At 41.3% G+C, this 25,529-nt stretch overlaps 1 protein-coding gene across 1 annotated transcript in view; it reads right to left on the bottom strand.

Moving 5' to 3' along the window:
• The window catches only part of LOC125704237 (myotubularin-related protein 13-like), a 128,774-nt gene that overhangs the window by 69,619 nt on the left and 33,626 nt on the right, over positions 1-25,529 (bottom strand). The gene's annotated exons all lie outside the window — the stretch shown is intronic.

Raw genomic sequence — 25,529 nt, 5'->3', positions numbered from 1 at the left:
CAGTCAGAGCTTGTGACTCGAAGTTGAAGGAAGGCAACCCTCTCATTTACCAGGGTAAACTCCAACATACTGGCACCAAAATGGGGCGGAGGGTATAAATGGACTGCTGGCTCCTTTCACCAAGGGCAACTCCAGAGTGGAGTAAAATCCAGCCCCTCTTCAGAAGTTTGGTTCCAGAGCCTGAGCTATGTGTTTATGTGGTTTAGCACAACTATATCTAGTCAGTATCCCTCAACCCCTTATAATAACTCAGGCTCCTTCCCCATAAGAACGGTTACATTCCATGTACTTATAGCCATATTTGCTTGCCCACGATCAATCTGTCAAAGCCTCTGCCTTTGATTGCCACTTGATCTACGTTGCACCGGACCCCCCATGCCCACCACCTGCAGATTGTGGGCCAATGGAAGATGGTCCCATGTCACCCTGTTGGTCTATGCGTGGCTGGGCCCCATGGGTAGAGGTCTAGCTAATAGGCACTCGCACACAAGCTCCACCCATTAAGCCTGGTTCCAGGGTGGAACCCTAATCTCCCCAAGCTGGGCAGAGTCTCATCTTGCTGAATTTGATCAATTATGAGAGTTTTCTGAATCACCCTTTACCTACCTACTCACCTAGAACCAATATCCACTGGTAAACCCTATCACAGACAACTGCCCCTGGCAATATAGCTCCTAGGATAACAGAGGCATAAAAACCTCTCAACCACAATAAGGTTACTGGATTCATGGCTCTCTCATCTGAGGCTGAAAATTCCAAGGTTTTACTCTCAATATCTTCATCAATTTGGAACTACATCACTACTGCAAGATGCAGATCATCATTCTTATTGTGTGATGTTTCTGCTCTCAAACAGCTCATTTCGTCCACACAGAAATAATAAAAATGACAATGCAGCTTAAAATTGCCTCAAAAGAATGAAGTACATTCACTCACACCAGCCATAAGTGCCTAGTCGGTTGCATATACAGTACCGTACAAAAGTCTTAGGAAGTCAAAAGAAATGTTTAAAGCTATTTAACTGAGTAATAACAAAACAAAAAACAAACATGCTTTATTTGCTATTTGCATCTTCTGACGACAGTCATGGAGAACACTCGGAACATGTGCTCAGAACGAAAAACACAAACAAGAAAATTACTGTAAGAGCAACACAATAAAACAGGAATTCCTTCTGTTCTCCAAAAACTTGCTGATATCTTGCTGGATGGCTAGATGAACACCGCTTCAGTTCTGAAACCTCACCTCAGCCATTCCACATATTTCATAAATTTCACCAACAGCAATTGATAAATTAATTAATTTACAAAGTCAGTGAGATACTGATTAGCCATACCAGGTGTGGTACTGGTTGGGTAAAAAAAAAAAAATACATAGGACTATTGGATGGTTGCTGATAGTACGGGTACCTTTAAGAGAGGTATGGTTTTCAAATGGCTATGCTGACAGATTTTGACACACACAATAGTTTTACACCAACATGGAGATCATTTGAACATCATTTTCTTAGACTGCTTAAAGCTTATGCACAGTACTGTACACTGCAGTTTCTGACCCCCAAATAAAATAGCAGATAAGAAAAAATCCACACAGGGTAGCCAAGGCAACATTGTGTCCCTGAACAACAATAGAACAAAATTTCGTACATCAATGTTTCAGTCACGTGTCAATGTCACCTAAACGGTTCTAATTTTACCCCATTATGTTTTTTGTATACAGAACTTTTATTTAAAGAATGTGTGCTTCTCTTTTTCCGAAAACAAATACTATGGTAACCTCCGGACACACACCAGGACACGCACCCGGACACACACCAGGACATGCACCAGGGCATACCAGGACACGCACCAGGACACACACCAGACACGCACCCGGACACGCAGCAGGACACGCAGCAGGACACGCATCAGGACACGCATCAGGGCATGCCAGAACACGCACCAGGATACACACCAGGGCATGCCAGGACACGCACCAGGACACGCACCAGGGCATGCCAGGACACGCACCAGGACACGCACCAGGACACGCACCAGGACACGCACCAGGACACGCAGCAGGACACGCAGCAGGACAAACACCAGGACATGCACCAGGACATGCACCAGGGCATACCAGGACACGCACCAGACGGGCATACCAGGACACGCACCAGGACACACACCAGACGGGCATACCAGGACACGCACCAGACGGGCATACCAGGACACGCACCAGGACACACACCAGACACGCACCCGGACACGCACCCGGACACGCACCCGGACACGCAGCAGGACACGCAGCAGGACACGCAGCAGGACACGCATCAGGGCATGCCAGAACACGCACCAGGATACACACCAGGGCATGCCAGGACACGCACCAGGACACGCACCAGGGCATGCCAGGACACGCACCAGGACACGCACCAGGACACGCAGCAGGACACGCAGCAGGACACACAGCAGGACACACAGCAGGACACGCACCAGGACACACAGCAGGACACGCAGCAGGACACGCAGCAGGACACGCAACAGGACACACAGCAGGACACACAGCAGGACACGCAGCAAGACACGCAGCAGGACACACAGCAGGACACGCAGCAGGACACGCAGCAGGACACACAGCAGGACACACACCCGGACACACAGCAGAAGCGCTGGTAACAGGCAGGACGCCGTGGGGGAGGGGGTGGTTTCAGAGCAGCCCAAACCCCCAAAAGACCAAGACGGGGGGAACATGAACAGGACCAGGCATCCTCCATAAGGCATAACACACAGCAGGAAGTCTGGAAAACCCAGGAAACGCTGGGGGGTGAGCGGCTTAGAAAAGCTGAAAGCGAGGTGGAATGTGGCTGAAAATATGCCAGGAATGTGATACATCACAGCTGGAAAAGAGATGAATGCCTTCCGGTGGCATACCTGGGATACTGGGAAAACAGAGGACCTAGTGGGACAACCAAACAAGCAGATCTCTCGCTTTAGCAAAATAAATGCAGGATGTCATTTTAAAAGTCGATTACGGTGCAGTAGAGGAGGAATCCAGCACACGGGAGCAGACCCTGAAGTTCATTCACAACATATATTCACCTACACATAAGCGTGTGGGAATCGTATAACTGCAACAGCATGTTCAACCAAAGTACAGAACTTATGCAATATTACTTTTAATACTGTGAAGCCATCCTGTACCAAGACAGCTGAACCAGTAGGCAGTGTGAGTGACGTGACCTGCCATCACCTGTTACTGGTTTAAACTTCCTCCAGTATCCCAGTTAGTATCCCAGTTGATGTCTAACTACGGTTACTTTTACTTAACTTGATATTCTGTGTAACACTGCAAGAAACACCTATGGAACATATGGTGCTGGTTTAAATGCTAATATATTTGATCCATATATCAAACAAGGAGAAAGATTAACAATGCACAACTTCTTCAAACTTTAAAGCTCTTTAAACGTCAAATCGGGTCTTTTTAAAAAATGCATCCGAGACTGTCAAGGCACCACTGTTGAGTCTATGAAATCCCATCACATTATTCAAGTGGAAACATTCTGCATGGCCAGTTTAACATATGGCACAGATTTATCAGCCAAAGATCACCATTATCGTAAATTATCAAAAACCTTTTTTTACTCGCTGTGTTGGACGGCTCATTATTTAACAGCAGGTTTATCCAACACATTGCGCCACAGTGTCTATGAGTCAGACAAATGTCCCCATTATGCTTCCCTTGGAGCATTCAGGCTGGGCTGCTATGTACTAACACAACTGTGCTGTGTAGCCAAAACAAAAATGCATTCTTGAGAATCAGTAAACCCCTAAATCCCGGGATAATGATTCTAATTCTACCTACTAAAGCTCATCTCTGATAAAATACTTCTTTTTCTAAAGGTGACACTTGTACCACTTTCAAACCACTTTTCATAGACTTCTTCAGAGACAGAGGAACACCAAAATACAAGTTTAAGAATAACAACAGGTGCATTGATACCTCTCTCTCTCTCTCTCTCTCTCTCTCTGTTTCTCTCTCTCTCAGACATACATATACACACACACACACACACACATTAGGGGCATGCCTACTAGGACATTGGCCTAAAGTCGGAATGTGATCAAGTGGCAATGGCATTGCAGCTTTTACCATTCGGTGATTTGACCGGACTGGAATCGGCGTGGGGGGAGAGGAGGACAGGCCGTGGATGCCAGGGGAAGAAGCCCCCAGCCCGGGTAGCTGGGGACACCACCTGAGGGATTCCCGTGTTGGGGCTTATAGAGGTACCTCTTGGATAGGACTGGGAGCACCCAAAGGGGACAGCAGCTCTCTATTAAATAGTCAAGTTGTTTAAGCTTTGCTGACAAAATAATTCAGGTCAGGGACATCGCTCGAGGACACAACTCCAAGGGCCCGCCTAGGACGGAAAACAAGTTTGTAACCGCTCATCCATTACCACTGGCTGGGTACCACAAACAGTTCAACATCCTGCATCGCAGGCACACTAACTACTGCAACAATAATTCTTCTCATGTGTTCAACAGTGCGCTCTGTGGATTGGGGTTGATGGGAAGGTTGCCGGTTTAAATCCCACGACCAGCAGTGATTTCACTGTTGGGCCCTTGAGCAAAGCATTTAACCCCAATTGCTCCAGGACCATGGCTGACCCTACCTTCTCAATGGTAGGCTGTTTTGGATTAAAGCATCTACCAAATAAATAAAATTATCAGTATTATATCCATTATCCATCATAGTAGATTTCATTTTGCAAGAATGAAAATTGAATTACAGGAGACTCCAGGTTTAATGCAAAAAATTAAACATCACCAAAAGAGAAAGGGGTCAGTCCGTGCCAAATTTGATTTGATTTGATTTGATTCAAACCCTTTATTGCTGTTGCAATATACCATGTCACTAGTCACAAGTACCAGCGAAAAGCAGGCCATCGCCCAAATCAACCAATGTCCAGAAAAGTTCCATGGGCATCATTCCTGATTTTGATGAAAATTTGGTATTTTGATCCTTATAGAGAACACTGAAAATTCCCCAAGTTTTATTGAAAAATTCTGATGCAGTCCAAAGTTATGGCCCTTTCAACTTTGGGTGCCACGCCCCTTTTTTGCACTCGCGAATCGCGCATGTCATTTGTAAGGGTTTTCAGGAGACCATATCTTCACTTCTAAGCATGCTAGAGAGCTGAAAATTGCTCTCCTGGCCTACTGTTTCCTGCTCTTTCAGAATCTGGTATTTTATAGTAATTTATAGTTCAGATATGCTTCTTTCATCTGTATAAGTTTCATTCCCATCACTAACTATCTACACAGTCAACCACGCCCCCGAAGTAGGGGGTCTTGTAGGGGATTTCTCACCTGTGACCATTTTCAGATGGCAATATATCAAAGAATAAATGGTTATTTAGAATGAATTTGCATCTACTTACAGTATCTTCCTCAAATACCAAAAATATAGAAGAACATTGGATGTAGGTGTGGTGGTGACCCCACAGCTTGGGGTTAAAATCCGAAAAAAGTGAACCAAAAACTGATTTTTGCAGGTCCATAACTTTGAAGTGCTTCCCCTGAGCTTAATTTTAAACTTAGAAATGAAGAATGAAAATAACATTATTTACGATACTCATCTTGTTCTATATAAGTCCTTTCAGCCCATTCAGATCAGCGTTAAAAACATTTTTAAAAGCAACAAATGAAATCCCAGGAAATGTGATGTATAACCAAAAGACAGTATATTTACACAAGGTACCTGCTGATATTTTCAATGCTACAGGTAAACAAACCGAACAGTCCAGCAAGTGCATGACTGCGGTGTGTCACCACATGCACCACGCTAAGGTTTCCATACTCACTGTTTTGATATTTCCAGTGCAATTTTATTTTTCCAATTCTGCCCTGTTATCTTCTGATATTCTCTTTTATCTTTTTTCCCCACAGCATTCCAGGAACAAACGTGATCAAATATTATTAGCGGCATATAATATGAAATAACAGAAGGAGAGATAAGCAGAATGGATAATGTTTTCATAAGGTTTCAGTGACTGGAATCAGAGTACACTGCCAATTGCATAAGCACAACAAACATCACTGTTGTCAACAACACTGTAAGCAGCATAGCACTACTGTAAAAGAAGAAAAAAGTTTTACTTTATTTACTTTATCATTTCTAACATTTCCACCTTCCCTGAAGCACACAGTTATCCAGCTGCTTCTTCTCCACCTACTCCATCTACATCAGTGTTTCCCGGCCCAGTCCTCGGGGAACCCCGGACAGTCCACGTTTATGCTCCCTCCCAGCTCCCAGCCAATCAGCTACCGAGCTGGAAAAAAGTTAGTTTAGAGCCAGTGTCCAGCCAGAATGAAATGAAATCGCCATAAGGTGGTATCCTTTACAATGGCGAATAACAGGTTGGCTTTAAAAAGCAAACAAATTACAAGTTCAATCTAAACATTAGTCTGAACCAACCACAAACCACACCAGGTAAGATCTAGTTTGAGTCAATTATTAAAAAAAAAATGATACAAAGTCTGATCTTAACACATGAACATCTCTGTCATATCTGGCAGGACAGAACTTTAAGGCCAAGGCACATGATGTGGAAAATGGAACAAAACCTAGAGCTGCATTGTCTTACTAGTCGGTTTTCGAATCGGCAATAAACAAATTTCTCAGATTATTATCTTGTACAATTTTAATCTAATGGGGGTGGTGGGGGGGGCAGTAATCACAATCCACTGTAACTGAGTTGTAAAGCATGAAAATCTAATTCTGAACCCACATTCCTCTCTATTTACTAAATCTGTTTACAAGGTTAGAGATACACAGAAAGAAGGGCAGCGGTGTGTCAGGCCGAGGATGAGCTTTGACACAGGCCGGCTTTTCGGCAAAACAACACGGCAACAGATGTGCTGCGGCTGCATGTGTCGGTGCCGCTCCGGAAGAGGGGAACGACTTGTCATTGTGTTCGAGGTTACTGAGCTGGTTCCCCTCCATGTCACCGGCGGGCCTCCTGGACAAGACTGGAAGCTTATCTGGACCAAAGGCGGTCGAGCGACGCTGCTGAAGGCCAGGCCTGTGGGATGGCTATTTCTGTCCCGCAGCTGAAGCCAAAAAGCACATCTTTAGGAAGCCTTGGGAAGAAGACAAAAGCGCTACTCTATTCATAGGCTGACCGGGGACCAGCCAGGGCAGGCAGAGCAAGCGGAGGAACTCGCGCTTCCTGAAAACATCTTCAGAATTGACACAAAGTGCTGAGAGACACTACAGGGACCCCTATAGCAAACCGAACCTCAATACGGCAAAGGCACGACCTCGATGCCCTGCCAGGCTCGACTGGGACCTTAAACATCCACGCAGGACCCCGCATCATCGGAGAAAAGCACATGCACATCGGTTTACCATCATGCTACATAGCTCATGTTACTCGGGTTGCTTTACTGTCATGCAGTTCAGCACATGTGGTATTTTTTAGGGATGGGTATTTTTAGCAAGTCACGTAGGATGTCGTATATACAACAGATACTCAAAGGGGTGACTAATAGACAATGTTAATATTGCAACTAGGACTCTGGTCAAAATTCCAGGGCCAAAATTCAGAAGCAATGAAAAAAGAAAAACATGCTGGATTTCATTTTAATTCCATTATGTGAAATAATGTGTCAATTACACATAGTTACACATAACCCAGCACGTAGCTGTGGTGTTCCGCCAAGTCGAGTATTTAAAGTTTCCCTTGGGGATTTTTTTAGACTTGGGGCAAATAGTTGTGTTATTGAAACAGAAACAACAGTGCAAATTTAAAACATACAGCCAGATACACAGCTTTCATCTAAACCCTAAAAACTTCAATATGTGATATGATGACTAGGAGGAATGTGACACAGTTTGGAAATTACATCATATGTAACAGAAAATCATTCACAATGCGTCATTCCCATCTTGCTTGGTGACGTTAACATTCACTGCTTCACAATCCCAGTTAACATCTGACACCTTCGGGCTTCAATCATTTACATGATTCACAGAAGTGCCCCATGAGCAGCGGGATTAAGTTCCAGGTGAGCCACAACTGCTCTTGCGCTGATGGGTACGTCTGACCTGAAAGGCTAAAACACGTCCAGAGGAGCAGGGGAGTGTATCACTGTTGATTTGGTTTCAGTCTTGAATAATTGTTTGTGGTAGAACTAGTAAACCACAGTAATAATATCGAAACAGAGATTATCTGTGGGTAGGGCTGAGTAATTGATCAAATTTTAATTTCAATTATGATTTTGATTTCCAGTGATCATCAAAACAAAATAATCAAGATGAAACGATTATTGTGCTGCATTTTGTTTCGCAATAATGCTCCCGTTTTGTCTTGTGTTATAAACACAGCCCACCCCCTTCCAGCCACTTTTAATTTGTTCCTCGGTTGAATTACATTTACAGTTCAAGGAAATCCACGGATAAAAAGACACATTTTTTGTTAAGTTCAATACATGCATATTTCCAAAGTCAATGAATAGGCATGTTAAATAATCATGATTTTTGCCAAAATCCAGCAGCCCTACTTGTGGGTGTTCTGACAGCGGCCAGCCAGTAGCCTTCACTGTGAAGGAAATCATTAGATCATTAGTCATGCCAGTAATTACCGAACCACTACGAGGCCAAAACGCATATGCCAAGGCACAAATTCCTGCGTTTCTCAACCTCTTCCTTGGAAAGAGGTTTCATTCAGGTGCAGTTTCATCACTGCAGTTGTGTTTTGGCATGGGAAACATGAAGAATTAAATACTACTTAAAGTATTCACAGCCTAAGAGGTAAGCCAGAGACACCAAAATCCTTTTTACAGTTAGTCTTACTTTTACAAAGAAAATACTCTGACGAGCTACTGAATCACGATAATATCTTTTATGGCTAGTTGGGTGGGGGGGAGGGGGGGTGTGTATTTCAGTATATAAAGCATTATCCATGATCAACCTGGAAACACTGCACAATCAACTGATTGACGGGTTAGGCACCCCTGCAGTACACTATTTGCAACAACAATCAGCCATCAGCTGTAACACACATAACCTCAAAAGGCACTAAAATATGCTAGAATACCTGTATTTTTTATCTTGCTGCTGTTTTCTTAAACCAGGAAGGAGCAAGGTGCGCTTATGTACAATCAGCCTCTGCGTGCCCTTCCAAGCTCTCACCTCTGCTGATGGCGTTAATGACCCCTCAGGCAGGTGCTTCCTCTAAGCAGCAGTTCCACGTTCACCCCTGTCATTGGACTTCCCCCCCCATCTAGTTACAAACAAGCCTGTGTGCTTTGGTTTATTTTCTCTACCTGCTTAAACAAAGACCAAAAGAAACTCCAGGAACAGAAGAATCATCCAAAAAACTATGTTGACAGGAAATTTTGAAAGGCAAACAAAATTTTATAAGTCACCCTGACCAAGCCCCACACGTTTTTTGCATTAATTAGCTGGCCAGAGACTTATAAGGAATTGTCACCCTCTGACGTTCTGTCCAGGAAAAACAAATAAACTTTGTTCCTGCCACACTGCTTTCAAAGCAATTTCCTGCACTCCAAAGACAATGGGCCTGCAGAAGGAAGACGTCTGTTTTCCGCCTGTTTTCCATTATGATATAACATCGGATTGCTAGTGGCTTCTCTCGGTCACCTTGCGTAGGTGGAGGAAGGTCATTCATCTGTTAACAAGACCGGAAGTGGCAAAAACATAAATAATTTAAGACCTGGCATCTAGTGAATACAGTGACCTCATTACAATTCTAGTGATCCTGTTGGCCATCATTATTTAACCTGTGTTGAGTGACACTCGATTAAAGAAACCTCAATTAAATAGCTGCAAGCTGTAGTGTGCTTTTCTCTAAAGTGACAACTAACAGTACGCTTAAATCAGACCACAGGACACATGCACTACCTCCAGGCCTGAGTGGCCCCAAATCAAAGTGAGCTGCTTAACCAGGAACACTCCTTTTCCAAGGACCGTTCCGTCAGCGGAAGAACACCTGCTCTGGGCAGTATGTTGAAATACAATGCCCAGGGTCACAAGGATCTGAATACAACAATTCCGTCCTTCACTCATAAATTAAGATATATCTTTATTGATCACAGGGAGAAATTCTTGACTTTTTTTCTAGACCAGTGAATGAGGAATCTGTCAGTGATCACTAAAAAACACAAAAATAAAATTACACATCAAATTTATGACTGTTGAGTATGCATGCAACATTGCAATCACTGCTTTAATGTCAAAATGCACGATTACGGACGTGATTATTTCAAAGGTATGCTTGTTCTATTAGGAATGTACATACGTACTACAAAGCAGAGCAGCGCAATGACCCGAAAGCTGTCTGCCAGAACGCGCAATCGCTTGTTTTCCCTCTTCTTATTGTTCATCGTCAGCCTGATGCGAGCTGCTTATCAGCTGCCCCTCTCATATTCTTCTGGCACGCAGCCTCCGTGAGTCAACTTCCCTTTGGTGATAGGAAATGGCGCGCTGCTCCGGGGCCTTTAGGCCCCTCCCCCTGCCATGCTAAAGCTGTCGTTTCTCGTAACACCTGATCAAAGAAACAGATGGGGCACTATATGACAACTGCAGTCACAAACTTCATTAGTGATATTTAATGACTTTAGGCCGGTTAGAAAAAAAATTACCCATCAAGCAGGGTGTAGAAGTTCATTTTGACAAAGACCAGCGGCAACCCTGCCATACATGTATGCCCTGTATGTTATGCAATCCATAGATGAGTTTACTTGCTATATAAAATGGAACTGCGCTGCTTTAGGTAATTTGTGCCAACAAAGTTCTCTTTCCCTCTTTTCCATTATAATGCATGATATTGAACAGAAAATGAAAATGACCACACCAGCAGCAAATGAATTGCAGACAAAACACATTTAGAGTTGGGAAGGATGGACAATGTCAAGCCTTTGGGAAACCTACTGGCATTTATTTGTGAAATTCACAGTGAAATCAAAGCCTTTCCTGAAATCACCAGCCTGTCTTTTCAAGAAATATGTTGCACATTCTTTTTACTAAATTGCGAAGCTCAGATGTCGTATCTTTTAATCAAAAATTACATGCTGGTTTAGCTACCAGTGGTCACCAAAGGCAGAATTCATGCTTATGAAGAACTGGATGGAACTAACAGCAAATGCAGACATGAACACCAAGTCACTGGAATGGTGGTAAGCATTGTTCCAGGTCCTGAGTTCCAGTTCTAGGTTGGCCTTTCATGTTGTGCTTCTAAGATCGGTTTCAGAAGATACCCAAACATTTCCATAATTTAGAGTTACAATGTTGTAATGGAAAATTCCCATTTAATTATGGGGAATGTTACAATTCTTGTAAAGCAGGAAAAAAGGAACCTTTAAGAATCCACCCTCCAGCAACCCTGTTTTTTCTTTCCCCTTTTGCCCCCCGTGGAACTTGAGAACATCTGACCCCCCCCCCCCCCCCCCCCCACCATCCCAATCATTTAAAACAGGTCACTCTATATGGTGCATGATTTTTTTCCCCCCAGTCCTTTGTTGTTTTTTATTCCCCGTAAACATAACAAAGAAACTTAATTTGACCCCATTCCAGAATGTTCTGCATACTTCTGTTGGCCATCTGGTTTGTGGGGGGTCATTAACATAGCATCTATCAAAAGGGGGGCCTTTCACACGCACGGAAATAATAAGGACCACAACAAGAACAGTTCTCAGACTCAACACGAGGCATTAGCATGCAAAGTTGAAAATTAATGCGGGACATGCAGAATTCCCTGCAAAACCGCAGCGCAAACACACAGCCGAGAACTCAAAAGAACTTGGATAATTAGAGAAATATTCTCATTTCTGTCTTTTAAGGTGAACAAAGTTCTCGGAAAGTAGAATTTGTTTTCCAAAACATTTTAGGTGCAAGTGTTGCAATGTGTAACTTAAAGCATTACCCTGAGACCTACTCAAGATGTCTCTTTTTGGTACGAAAATTACATTTTCAAGTTAAAATGGCAGACTGCACAGCCAGGGGGCTGTAGGACAAAAATGGTGCAGATACTTGATTCACAGGCATCTTATGGAACCTTAAAGGCAAAAGGGAAGATCAGACCTAGCAGGACTGTGTGCATAAGCATCAGTCTGCATTAGCGCTCACCAGCCAAGCCCATAAAATGTAGACAGGTGCAATGAACACTGCACCATTTAGTTGCGAAACACTCTCATCCTATTAACTTTCATTACTTTACAGCTTTATAGCAACTTACAATAATGAACAACTGGAGCTTTAACTTAACAGCCAGAAGCCTTTTAACCAGCATCCACATTGTATCACTACAAAATGCCCCCAGGAGTCATTTTTGACCCCACTGAGTAATATTTGTTAATTGCTGGACGTGAAGGGGGGTCCAGTCATGTTTGTTCTGTATAGAAGAAAAATAGCCCCCCTGACATGGATTTCGCTGAGAGGAAACGGCCGTCTGGATAAGCTTCCCGATGACCTCATCCTGGCTTGAACTCTCCTGACAGACAGGCTCAGGTCATACAGTGTTATTCATTTTGCCTGAGTGGCAACGGATGCATTGGTTACATACATGATGCTCATCTCAAGGACTTAAAAGGCCTCCTGGCAGCCGGATGCAGCCCTTTTGTTTGAGTTCCTTGTTTTATAAACACGTGGGGGCCCGACGTGCTGTACCACATGTCTGCTTTGGTGACGCCGCGGTGACACGACCCCCAAGGACGGAAGCAGAAGGGCATGGCACCGCCTGGAAGCCCCTGACCCATCCCGGCCTCCAGGCCCCACTGGGGATCTTCTCACTCTGTCTCAGTCTCTTCCCATTAGATGGATTGATAGTGGACACATATCTAAACCAAAATACAAACAGAAGAGTGGCACTGCAATCCTTGGGGCAACTGGGGTTAAGGATCTCGCTCAAAGGCCTAATGGTGAAATCACTCCGCCAACCCAGGGATCTGAACCGTGGCTTTGCGATCACAGGTACATCATCCTGATACATGCAGCCACACATCTTCCCCGCCTGCCCACCCTTCAGGTTCACCTCGCAAAACCGCGTCTGCTCCTGTAGCCAAGACCAGCCTCAGTCCCTCCTGCAGAGCCATGTCCATGTAAAGCTAGAAATACTTTAAACTCCTTCCCAGAAGTAAGCCTCCGACATTCCAGATTACATCAGGGACTTGGGAGTTGGGGGGGGTCAGCACCAGACAACACAGAAGATGCAAACATCAGCTATGAGCCTGGTCATAGGAGGTCAAATTCCTTCATTTCGAGGAAGTGTGTCTCCACCAGGAATTTCTCTATGTGTCTTTATGAGGCATTTATAGCGGCATAAAAGCCTGTTAATCGCTGCTACAGGATGCATTGCTAATAAGCCAAATGTAATTTTCATGAGATGAATTCAGCGTATTGGCATTTATCTTTAAATAAGAGGTAAACAGTTATCATTTTAAGTCTGAATAAAAGGAAAAAAACATTTTAAAATTGTAATACTAGAACATGGGTCGTGAAATTTATTCTTTAGAAAAAATTAGGTTGTAATATTAGTATTTGTATGCTTTATAACCTACAATGTACAAAGCAGTAATAATAATGATTAAAATAATAAAAATAATGGTAATTTGTAAGCAAAATGTCTATTTTTGAGAAGTTTCCATTATCTCTATCTAATTTTGACATAATTTATATAAAAAATGTGTCTTTCCAACTTTGAAAGCCACACTGAAGCAGAATGAGGCAATCACATTACATTACTGAATGATAGTATTACATTCTTAGAGCCAGAGAGAGAAAAGGAGCTTAGTAGCATCCATGGTGGAAAGTGCTTAGCATGTGCCACGAAAATTGTGGGTTGTTAACTTATTCCATTTATACTTTCAATTGATTTTTTATTAAAATCCTCATCGGCTGTTCTGAGTTTGCTCTGAAACAGTGTTTCTCAGCCTGGTCCTTGAGGACCCCCAGACAGACCACATTTTTGCTCCCTCCGAGCCTCCTAACAGACCAGTGTCAGGTATTCAATGCTCTTGATTGCTTAATTATTTGCAGAGTTGGACATTACAGGTCCAGAAAGTAAAAATCCAAACCAGACTCTGTGGCTGTGACTCTTTAAATCTTGGTTTGGATTTTTACTTTCTGGACCTGAAATGTCCTCCTCTGATTATTTGGTTCGAATAAGCCGAGAGCTGGAAGGGAGCAAAAAATGTAGACTGTCTGGGGGGTTTCTGAAGACCAGGATTGAGAATCACTGCTCAAAACACTGTCACTCTGATCCAAAAAGAAAGCAATGTGTTTTACTGCAAAATTGATGGCTAATCATTAATTACTATTCAGATACTCATGGTTTCTGACACAGCGCAGCCCAACTTGAAATTTCTGTACAGGTCACATATAGTACACATACTTCTTTAGGCCAGGGTGCCCCTCCTCCCTAGAACACCTGAAACAATTTAATGGGTGTTTTTCAGTCATCATTCCAACTTGATTGAAATGTAAAGCTAACAATGTTCTCCTGACCAACAACACAGTAATAAATCAAGTTGGCAGAAAAGTAGGACCACAACACCGTGGGCCCCATTATGCACAACGAGTGCTAAGAAAAATGTCAAGTCAGGAGGGAACTGACCACCAGGGAGCACGACACTCTGGTAAAAATAGCTGTGGCAACTACTTTAATTATGATTTATAAAAATAAAATATCTGAACTACAGTTAATTGCTTAGAACATTTTTGTTTTGAAGAAACTCAGTTCTGGAAAATGTTCTCATTTTCCCTCGTGTATTTTATAGTACATATATTTCCTTATAAATGAGTGTGGTTACTAGTATAAGCAACAGACATAAAGATCCGGGCTGTCAGCACCCTAGTCAACATTGTCTTTGGGATAATGATAAATCAGATTCCAGTGATGAATGGTTGTGCAAATTCAGCATTGTAGAAGATAGACTATGACAAGCAGTGCAGTCCTGCTGTACCTGAACACTTCCTGAACACTGCCTGAACATGCAAGAACGAGCTGAAGGTGGAATGTGGAGCGTTAATGAAACACCTGGTAGATTATACTCTATAATTTCAGCGATTGATGAGCTGTGGTTAACCATCATTGAATCTGTCTGCCATGGTAAGCTCACCAAAGCAGCGAACCATAGCTGTGTACAGTATAAGTGGGGAAAATCTGGACTTATTGATGGCCGGTTTTGTGGAGTTTCCCTGCACCATAAAACGGGAAACAGTCCATTAGTGACCCTTTTGTGTAATTTACCGTTTTAATTTCACTCAAGCAAGCCTTATAGCCTGGGCAGATTTTCATCATCGGGTTTCCAAGACACAAATGCTTTAGAATCTAACAGCGTTGAAACAAACTATATTGCACTTGAATGCAATGCGATAAATATGTATGCTCAACACAAGTACGGACTGATTTCCTTTAGGTACAAGTCCAAGCAATACAAATGATCAAACAAGCTGCCATTCAAGAAACAAGAAGACAGGAGAATTTTTTTTAAATCTCCCTCAATCTGAAGGATTTTACAAAATTATGCCATAAGAAGAACAATTTTGCACAAAAAAAGGTGTATAGATGAAACACAGTACAAATGTAATATCACGACTATAGCAAGGAAATTATCATGGTTATCAGTATTACATCAGGATTCTTAGAACGCGTTGAAAGTGTTCAAAAAGTACAGATAAACAATCTGAAATCATTTCACCAAGTTTTATACTGAAAACCACAAATAAAATTAGCAGCACTCTGCACTTTTTGATACATAAACAGTAAAATAAATGTAGCCAACACAGGATTCCACACTTAGACCAAAATGGTCGCAAGTGTGTAGTCGCATCTGTACGAGTACATTAAAATGATTTGGTCCGGTTTGGGTGCTGCATTAGAGGACTGCAACTAAAAGTTTTTTTTCCTTTCCTGGCTTTTTTTTGGTCTCTGATTACCTGCACGCGGGAGTTTATTAATTAATAATAATAATAAGTAATTTAACATAAAAAAAAAACCACCGAAGCACTTTTAATGCCTTCTGTGATGTTTTCACTCATACAAAACAAACCCATGCCGCATGCCGGACGCTGCACCTGCGTCTGGGAGACTGTTGCTAACCGCAGATGCTGGATAGTATTTAATGTGAGTTTTTCAAAGCAGAATAAACACAACCAAGGTTTTTAATGATGGTATTACTGTTTCAGGTTATAATTAACATCAGGAATTTTATTGCGACTTACTTTGAAACCAGTAAACGTTTCATCTCTACTGTGGCGCTTTCTCTACTTCTACTGACATCAATATCACTGAAATATTTCTGCTTTTAAAAAATCACATTCTGAACAGGACTCATAATTCCGGTTTCCATCAGTGCCAGACTGCCAATACAGTAGCTCAAGCAATAAAGCATACTGTGATATTACAGAATAAGTGATTCTGTCTGCCTTGTGATGGACTCGCATCCAATGCAGGGTCATTATGCTTCATGCATAACGCCTCCAGAGAAAGGCGACCCTCACTGGACAGGTGGATTTGCAATAGAAACATTCAATTGGTCATAACTCTATAGTTACATAAATGTAAATCAGATATTTTTTATCTTTAGGTTTTAAGTAGCCTGGGTCTGTTCTAAATTACATTATCCTCTTAGGAGATACATGTAATAACCATTAAAAGAATTTTAAAAACTCACTTTAATTTATGAGACACATGTTGTATATTTTCCATTCGCCTGACATAGTGATAGTAAATTGCAAATAACAGAAATGCTGCGGCACCACGAAATATAGAATTCCAAAGCAAACACAAAACATCTTCTCCCCTAAAATAGCCATCACGACATATAGAAATTATTTAAGCATATCCTTTCCATTCTCCATGTATTCTCAGCACAGAGTTGAACGAAGACCCAGGGACATAAGCTTAAGTCTAAAGCCTTTTATCTTCAGCAACAGGATGAGGTCTAACCTTTTCCATGTATCACAAGTCTATTGTAAAAAGAGGATCGGAAGATTTACCGATCAGTGAATAAAGTGAAAATTTAGTGGACAAGTGCATCAAAAGGCAATTTTTTTGCGTATTATCAAAACACTGAAAGGAATTTACAAAAACAGATCATATAAATTGACCCTGTATGCTGAAAGCGCAAACAAGAAACTTACTGTTGGAATACAGAAGGGAACCACATGAGCGAACTAACAAACAAATTTGTTTATTAAATACCCCGGAGTAACCGTTTGAAAGTCTTTTGGCCAGACTATGTTTTGACTATTAAGTTGGCAATTAAAGCTCATTTTAACAATACCCAAAGGGCCAACAGATCCGACAATTAAGTCCAAAAGTAGCAGTTTTCAAAATGTATTTGTGTACCATTTGTTAGAAAAATATGTGGAATCTCTAGGATATCAACCAATAAGATCTCCTTGAATCACAGCTAGACGCTAGACTGCATCAGCCGATTGGGGGTAGGAGTTTCATTGCGGTTGATTGGTTTCGGTGAGCCAGGGAGTCCTGATTGCCAACTAAGCCCCTGGCGAATTGCTTAGCGTTGGTGATGATCATCTACGCCAGACCCTTGTGCGGTACTGCGCAAGACACAACAGTAACATTCAGATGAATGCACACTGTATATCAATGAACATACCTTGCTAACCAGGATATATCTATACACACACATCATATTATAATTCAGAGCCAATTAGAAGGGAAGATTTGTATATGGGGTACTTTATACATATTTTATAGCAGAGAAGTATAACCACTGATGGTTTCAATTTTGGTTGGGCCGAATAAAATGTTAGATGGACTGTTCTCCTCCCACAGTTCAGTGAACTCCTCAGGGCTGAAGGTCAGGAAGATGGCAGCTTCATCAAGCAGCCTTTGCTCTTTAGTAACGCAGGGCTCCACTGTCATTGTGACTCGTACACTGCACCGTGAACGACACGACCCCTGCGCTGGCCACCCACGTTCATGATCAGACCGCCCATAAAGCCTTTGGTAACACCATGAACTACAGCCTTAGTGCATATTGGCCCCAAACAAAGACTTATTTATTATGCATCTGTTTAGAAGATTCTTTGTTGAACAATCTGGCCTATGTACTATATTCAAGAATACAACAATGTCGTACGCTGGGACCAGACCTGATCCGGATCCAAATGTCGTTCTTGTTTACTGCCCCAGGTGTAAAGAAAAGTACAGCAACCACCAGTCGATTTGAAAGACATACTGACTGAAAAGACCCATTTTCTGTCACCAGAAAAACACCACATAACTGCTTATAAACTTTTTATTTAAAGCATCCCTGAGGGATGGACAGGCCTGCTTTAATTATTCATCCTTTAGCTGATGTCTGCGATGCCTGAACTGATGAGAAACACATTTGGTGTTCCTGCAGTAAATACTTGGTGTGGTTGCTCAGTTCGCTGGGGGTCTGTAGTGTCCATGAGACGCTTTCTGGGCTCCATCACATCCATTTGGCTGCAGATGGCTTCCAGAGCCCTCAGTGAAATCTCTCCTGGCGAATCTCTCTCACAACACGTGTAAAACGTGCAAACAACAGAAGATTTACGTTAAAAAAAAATCTACGACTGGCACACAAATTGCTTTTGCGGTATGTTAAATATTATGGTTTATCTTCGTTAAAACTACAAAGCTGGAATCCCAAACAATTTGCCCTTTTAGCAGAGTACATTGCAACACTTTGGGAACTTTGAATAATAATGGCACAAAAATTCTTCTGAAGTTGCTGATACTTCCACATTACATTCGAGCATTCAAACAACTAAACATCTAAACCCTGTAAGGTCATTTCAGAATTCACTATAATTCTTTATTGGTCTAAAACATCATGCAGTTTAGAAGAAACAGATCATTTTTAATCACAGTCACGGCCGCCTAAAGACGAGGTTATTTTTCTTGTTAGTGAAAACAATCTCTGGCATATTCCATTACGTAGTGGCTCGCACAAGCAAGCTGACTGGAGGTACACATGTCCAGCATGTGTATGTGACGAGCAGGACATGTGTTGGGGGGGGGGGTCATCCTTCAGTAGCCTGCCTGACGCTGACACACACAGTCCTGGCTGATATACATGGGTCTATGGAATATCTGACAGGAGAAAACTGGAAAAGAAAGAAAATGCTGCACACTGAGGAGCTCGGGAACGTCAGAAGGTAATATAACAGCCTTTGTGTACGAAGAATGATATTACACTTCCCAATGTGAATGAAACATGTCAATTCTAAGCTCTCTACTCACTGTAAGTAGGCCTGTCTCGTAAGTCGGGCAACACCATTGACGTCATACTGGAATCCTACACACAGCGTGCAACATCAACTCAGTGAAAAAAAAAACTTTTCACCACGTTCAGTTATGGTTGAAACGGTATATTTGTTGTGTACCATTCGGTACATGATTTTCAGTTCGGTATTCATGAATACATTTATTGACATGGGCAGAACCTAAATTCACAAGTAAACGTTCAACATGGAAATTATTATGCTAATTGTGGCTGTAAGTCAGTTAGTTCTAATGCTGGTTACAGTCAGTCATACTCAGCAGATTGGAGTCCAACGCCGGAGAGAAAGTATTTGATAAGACCAATACCGTCTGTTGGCTCGATTATACCAAACTCACATATGCTGCTAGAAACACATCCAACATGCAAGTTCATGAGACAACATCATTTGAGTGTGAGTACGACCAGAGCAAGACAGAAACTCTGCAAGTTAGTCTTTCTGTGGCACTGAAGGTGTTCTTAACAGGAAATTAAGATCAGGCTGAAAAATAATTATTTTTGTTTATTGGTACAGGTATGTAACCATACTTGGCAGTGGAGAACATGGGATTTAGACGGGACTTAGTTAATCATGATTTTTATGATATATTTATTTATATTTATGATATATTTTTTACTATGTCTTGTAACTGTTTGTAGTTATAATCGGAAAAAAAAATTCAAAACAAATTCTGTTTTCCCTGCTGTACCAAAACTACACTGAATGGTACACTGAATGGTACACTGAAGTTTGTGTACCATTGCACCCATACCAACAATTCAAGTTTAATGAAGAAGGAATTCCCATTTTCTTATACAAGATCAAGACTTCACGGGAGATTTTGGAGTCTGGGAATTATGGTACATAGTCACTTCCAAATTCACACTTTCACAGTACTGCCACATTCATCGTTGTCATTGTTTTAAAGTGAAAGATGCATGAAAACAGAAAATAATCAATAGAGGCCAAAAGAAACATCTTTTGTACTGTAAATATCGTAGTATAGGTAGAATAAGTAGTTCTGACATTTAGGAAGTCACTGATCATTTGACTTCCTAAACTTGTGTATGACATAAACCATATAAAATTTACTTCCAAGTTCATTTTCAGCCTCCAAAACAAGGAATGTAGGCCATTGGGAAAACCAGGGTTTCACCAATATATCCTGGCCTGATGTCAGCATGGTCTGGACCTGCTGATGGAATTAACTCTACAATAACAGGTGGCATGTGACCTTCCAAGCCTTTTTAGTCAGACCCTACACATACTTTGAGGGAGTTACAGGAACCTGAAGGCAGACGTGCAATAGTAATTCAAATGTACAGACGTTTCTCTACTTACGAACGAGATACGTTCCGAACAGACGTCCACAGCTTGAAATGCTAGTAAATCGTTATTCAAGATCATTTTAAGGATATACGCAAGTACAAAGGACTAGGATGCTGGGCGTACGCACGCTACGCTGCTGCGCGGCGGGAGTAGCGGGCAGAAGTCGTACTACGCGGAATTGCTGCGCAGAAAAAAAAAATTATGTTGTGTGACTTACTAAAGCCACACAAATCTCCCAATGCACCCCTTCTTAGATGCAAACGTCACATAATCTGATTTAATTTTCATACTGCACATCATCATACTACAGTACGTGAGCATTTAAAAAAAAAATCTTTTTAGAGGAATCCACGGCCAAATACCACAGAAACCAAATTAGCTTGTTTGCCAATTCATTGTAGCCTGGCATTCTAACCCAGAGAGATGTCACACATGATGCGCCCACTGCTCAATTACGATGAAAAGGCTCAGCTCATAAAAACTGTTTTACTTCTGTTGTTGTCTGTCAATGCTTAACTCAGTGGTAAATGAACTGCATTTGTGGTAGTAACACAACTGATGTTTCTTTTTTTTAATCATTAAAATTGCATGACACATTACTGCTTTGCTCTAAAAGCAAACAGAATAGTGCATAGATTAAAACAGCTATGGCTCAGAAAGGATAGTATTGATTTGCAGCTTTAAGTATGAAATATCTGTGTAGGTACTGTTTAACAATACTTCATTTTGCATTGTACGTGGGCATTCATGTTTTGTTATTTTGCAAATGTAAATACTCCTCACAATAAGCTGTGCGCTGGCTAACTTTGACGACTAACACTTTATTAGTCTTTATTAAGGCTCAGAGTGTTATTCCTAAAACAAATACATTTGTAAATAATTAAAGAACTGCAATGGGGAATATCTGACATTACCTAAAATTAATTAATTGGCTGGAACTAACAACACAATATACATAATCCACTATCAATCAAATAATATTCTGAGAGATAGCCAACATGGATTTAGGAGAGGTAGATCCTGTTTAAATACTTTACTTGAGTTCTTTGAGGAAGCTACAAGAGAAAGTGATCACAAAAAGGCCTACGATGTGATCTACTTAGATTTCCAGAAGGTCTTTCATGTTGTCCCCCACAAATGGCTCATGCTTCAGCTCAAAGCTGCAGTGATTTTAGGAACTGTAGCAGCTTGGATCGACAACTGCTTAACAGACAGGAAGCAGTGGGTAGTTATTAGAGGCACAATATCACAGTAGGCCTGCATTCATAGTGGGGTACCGCAGGGTTCAATTTTAGGACCACTATTGTTCCTAATTACATACAGTAAACTTGTTAAATTTGCAGACGACACCAAGGTGGGTGATGTAGCAGATACTGATCTACTGCAGCAGCACAGAGGCTACAATGGGATCTTGATTTAATCCGCGACTTGACTGATACCTGGCAGATGAAATTTAACGTAGATAAATGTAAGGTAATCCATGCAGGGAGCAGAAATATAAAGTACAGATATTTTATGGTTTCCACTGAAATAAAGGTAGCTGATTATGAGAAAGACCTCGGTGTGCATGTTGATGCTTCCATGTCCCACTCTCGCCAGTGTGGGGAAGCAATAAAAAAAAGGCCAATAGGATGTTGGGTTACATCTCTAGGTGGAGTTTAAATCAAGGGAGGTGATGCTACGATTATATAATTTCTTGGTAAGACCCCACCTAGAATATTGTGTGCAGGTTTGGTCACTATAACTTAAGAAGGACATTGCTGCCTTGGAAAGGGTGCAACATAGGGCTACAAGAATGATTCCTAGTCTTAGAGGAATGTCTTATGAGGAGAGGTTAGCTGAGCTGAATCTGTTTAGCCTTGAGCAAAGGAGACTAAGGGGGGACATGATCCAGGTATATAAGATTCTAACAGGTCTGGATGCTGTTCAACCAAATGGCTATTTCAAAATTAGTTTAAATACTAGAACTCGTGGCCATAAGTGGAAATTAGCGGGAGAACATTTTAAAATGAATATGAGGAAGCACTTCTTTACACAGTGTGTAGTTGGAATATGGAATAGTCTTCCTGCTAGTGTAGCGCAAGCTAAAACCCTGGGTTCCTTTAAGTCAGAGCTAGATAAGATTCTAACAACTCTGAGCTATTAGTTAAGTTCTCCCCAAACGAGCTTGATGGGTCAAATGGCCTCCTCTCGTTTGTATATTTCTTGTGTTCTTACTGGGACCAGGGGGGTGTACTACAAAGTGAGTTTTACATACCCAAAGTTAACTCGGTAGAGCTGGGCTATCAACAGCTATTATAATACGCTGCTTTTTAATCTAGTTATGCTGAATCACTGAGTGATACTTTTAAAGTTTGCATATTAAAATATAAATATCCATTTTCAAAGGATTTGAACAGCTGACCTTTTACATTTTGATGAGACAAAATTTGCTCCCTAAGGCCCACATGGACATCTCTTTTGGAGTGTAAATCACCCCTCTAATACTCCGTTTGGCATTACACCCATCTCCCTTGTTCTAAGAGGGTCTTCCATCTCTCTCACAAGCCGACGGCAACACTGAGACCTTAGAAGAGATGGCACACCATTCAGCCAGTCTTGAAATAACACTGCCTGCACACTTTGTCATTCATGCACAGCCTGCTCACCTTCAGTGTGGCCCATGAAAAAACATCATTATGGATTCATGCATATTCATTGCCTAAACCTGGGATGTATAACTATGAGCCAATATAGGAACTTGTTTATCAATGGAAAGTGCTGGTATTTCTTTTAACAATTTCAAATTCAGACAGACACCGATCCCAGACACAACACAGTAGGGATTGTGTTATGTCAAACTTAAAAAATTAATTATCCATGATTCTCTACAGCAATACAAATCCGGTTGACAGGTCAATTTCATTGTTGACGATTATAAGGAAACAAAGAAAGACAAAGTAATTAGAGTAGATAACATACTAGGGAAAGAAACAAACAACAACTGAAAACATTTGGCTGAGGGTGACAAAAAAAGCCTTTCCATGGTCTGCTTCAGCACAAGGGCATTCTCTAATGTAAATCCATCCATCCATCCATCCATTTTCCAAACCGCTTATCCTACTGCAACGGGCACAAGGCAGGGAACAACCCAGGATGGGGGGCCAGCCCATCGCAGTCTCTAATGTCAAAGTATACAAAAATATCTCAAAAGTACAACATGGCCTTGATGTGCTGCTTTGCATTAGTTGTACATTCAATATTCTTTTATTTGCCTTTTTACATTGGAACATAGAAATCGTACTCAGCATAGAAATCTTACTCAGTGTGATCAGCAAAGCCCAATGAAGCCAAGAGGGGGAAAAAAAACCTGAAAAAGTAAAAAAAAAAAAAAAAAAAAAAAAAAAAAAAGAAGTAAAATGCAACAAGAAAAATAGGACCCGGGATTTCTCAGTTAGGAAGAGCGGAAGGCATTTAAACAAACTGTCGCATAAACAAGCAGGAAGAATTTGTTGACACAGGAAATTCCAATAACTGTAGCACACTCCAGATGAAAAATTCACATTCCTACATCCAAGATAGGACCCTTCCCAGCAGAACATGTAAATGCCCCTTTCACATTTCATCAAGGAAAGGCAAACATATGAAACTAGTAGCTGCACAACAGCTATTGACATAACTTACATGGTTGCTATCTATAATTGTATTTATAGTCAGTCCTGCTACAACACAATCAGGGAAATCCTGAAAAACCTTGCATTCACTAAATTTGTGTACTAAAATACACAAATCCGGTGAGCAAAATAGGGCTAGTGGAATGCGACTCCAAAACTTAGTAACTTACACCAAACAAAATGAATTAAATAATAAAAACAGTGATACCAGTGGCCAGTAAAGTAATGATGCACATGTTAAATAAGAAATAACAATAATACATTAATAAATTATATCATAAACATCTCCTATGGATCTTATGATCTTATGTCACGAGAATTGCCTTGTAACTACTATCACGGAACGGGCCAACCTCCCTAGCTTGTTGATTGCCTAGAGTCCGAAGTAGAAAGCCACAGTCACAGTGCAGCTGGGCATGCACACAGCCCAAACACAATGGATTACGGTATGCCGAAGGCTACTGAAGGGTTACACACAGTCAATGTAAATGAATTAAAGAAAGGTTGCTGTGTGTTTTTATATGATAATTTGTCACATATTTTTAGATTTTTAATGTGTGGATGTACAGAAAGTTTGATTCTTTTATATTTGAAAAACAGTTCTATTGATTCACTGAAGAGAACGGGTTCAAAAGAACAATTTATTCATGAATTGAACATCACTATCATTCACTTGGGTAGCTGTTTTTGTGTTTCTTGCTAAAACCATATCGCATTGTACTTTGCGTAGTGCTTTTCTCTCTGACTGAAAGCTGCACAAATACAAATGTGATTCTGCATTGCATTGGACTCAGGTACTAATACATCAGTCGCATTAGAACAGATTTGCGGTTTGATATCACGATTTATAACAGGACTGACTGTACACTGTTTCTTTGCTAAAATTTCTGTCCTCTGCTCTTTAACCCATAATGCTTAAACTTCAAGAGCAGTTTTGAACTTGCAACAATGATCAGCATCACAATGTGATAAAGCAAAATCCATATGCAAGCAAAACTTAATTTTTTTTTTTTTAAATTGCCTGGCATTAAGGCCGTTGTCATACTTCGGGACATGGAATACCCTGATGGATACACAATGCAAACACACACAGATTCAGCACGATAATGGTAGAACTCCCAAATGGCTCACTGCAGGAATGCATTCCAGGAGTAAATGTCGCTAGGAGTTAAATCTGAGTTACTGGCAAACTAGGACTGAAAAACAACATGTTTTTCCATTTACTCCTCACTCAGGCTAAAAGACTGCTTTAATTACACAATGACCCCACTAGACTCAATA

This window comes from Brienomyrus brachyistius, chromosome 11 (assembly GCF_023856365.1).
Source record: "Brienomyrus brachyistius isolate T26 chromosome 11, BBRACH_0.4, whole genome shotgun sequence".
Lineage (NCBI taxonomy): Eukaryota > Metazoa > Chordata > Actinopteri > Osteoglossiformes > Mormyridae > Brienomyrus > Brienomyrus brachyistius.
This window is presented reverse-complemented; position numbering and strand designations above follow the sequence as displayed.